Genomic DNA, 1,497 nt, shown 5'->3' with positions numbered 1-1,497 from the left:
AAATCATGTTGTCTCTCTGACCAAACCTTCCAATGGCTTCACATGGTCTCTGGGTAAAAAGCTGACATCTTCAAGATGGCCTACAGAGCTCCCTGCATTCTTAACAACCTCTTCTGCTATTCTGCCCTTGGTTCCCTCTGCTTAGTGACAGTGGCCTTTTTGCAAGGCATCCAGCATACTCTTCCCTGATGGTTTTCACTTCTCTCTTCCCTCTGTCTAGAATGCTCCTCTGTGTATCCCTTGCCTCAGGCAGATTTAAAATACTTTGTCACCTCATCATGGAGGCCTTCCCTTAACACTAAATTTAAAATCACGCTGTCCCCTCCTCCACCATCCTCCATCATTACCCCCATCACTGTTCACTATTTCTTAATAGCACTTATTGCCATCTGACAGGTAACATGCTTTATTTTTTGTTTCTTTTTGTTTAATAATTTATTGTTATAGTATATGGCAAGAATTTTTCTCTACTCTGTTCACTGCTTGATTCCATGTCCTGAAGGGTTCCTTGCACACATAATAGGCATTCAATAAGTAGTTACTGAATAAATGAAGAAAAATAATTAGTATAAATTTCCTGAGAATTACAAAGTGGGGTTACAAAGTACTACAGAAACAGAGTGCATAAATTAAGTAAAAATCTTTTTTTTTTTGCAGACATTCCATTTATTTAAAATATTTCACTCTTATAAATAATTCTGTAATCAAAACCTGCATACAGATTTTAAAAATCACTGCATACATATCTTATGATTTCCTTACAGAAATTTCTAAAGTTGACTAAATAAGTGTATACAATTTTAATGACAATAAATATTGCCAAATTGCCAACAAAAAAAATTCTGATGATTCAGCTACTTAAATAATGGTTTTTATCTTTTAAAAGGATATTAATTTGACAGGCAAACATATTGTTTCAATCTGACTGGCTTTGAAGAACAATTAGTTTGAAAAGTTTTCCATTTGTTTCTTCTTTTGTGATTTGCTTGGTCATATATCCTTTGCTTTTTTCCTCCCCTATCATTTGTCTTTTTTTCATATTAAATTATGTTGTTGTTGTTGTTGTTTTAAGGCCAGGCAACCTTTGGTTGACCTCACGGATTGCAAGGACCTTGTCAATTTACAATCTCTTATTTTCGTATTTATTTTTTATGTCTACAGCACCCGGTCTTCCTAGGTGGTCTCCCATCCAAGTACTAACCAGGCTCGATCGTGCTTAGCTTCTGAGATCAGACAGGATCTAGTTTATTCAGGGTAGCATGACCATAGACAAATTATAAGTTTTTATTTATAAAATATATTTATACTTTATCCAATGTTACTCTTATTTTCACAATTCGTTAATTATGTTTCATTGTGTTCATCTTCATTTGACACTGACATTTTTAATTTTTCATTGAACATATCCACATTTTCTGTTGTGATTTTTTTACTTCAATGATTCAAAAGGATTTATTATCTCAAGGAAAGATAAAATCCACTCATATTTTCTTCAGT

At 33.5% G+C, this 1,497-nt stretch overlaps 1 protein-coding gene and 1 pseudogene across 1 annotated transcript in view; both read right to left on the bottom strand.

Annotated features, from left to right (window-relative positions):
* NRG3 (neuregulin 3) overlaps nt 1-1,497 on the bottom strand; it is a 1,091,888-nt gene that overhangs the window by 837,924 nt on the left and 252,467 nt on the right. The gene's annotated exons all lie outside the window — the stretch shown is intronic.
* Nucleotides 1,153-1,271, bottom strand: LOC111736550 (annotated as a pseudogene).

Source organism: Pteropus vampyrus, unplaced genomic scaffold, assembly GCF_000151845.1.
Source record: "Pteropus vampyrus isolate Shadow unplaced genomic scaffold, Pvam_2.0 Scaffold20, whole genome shotgun sequence".
NCBI lineage: Eukaryota > Metazoa > Chordata > Mammalia > Chiroptera > Pteropodidae > Pteropus > Pteropus vampyrus.
Note: the sequence above shows the minus strand (reverse complement) of the source record. Positions and strands in the feature narration are given on the sequence as shown.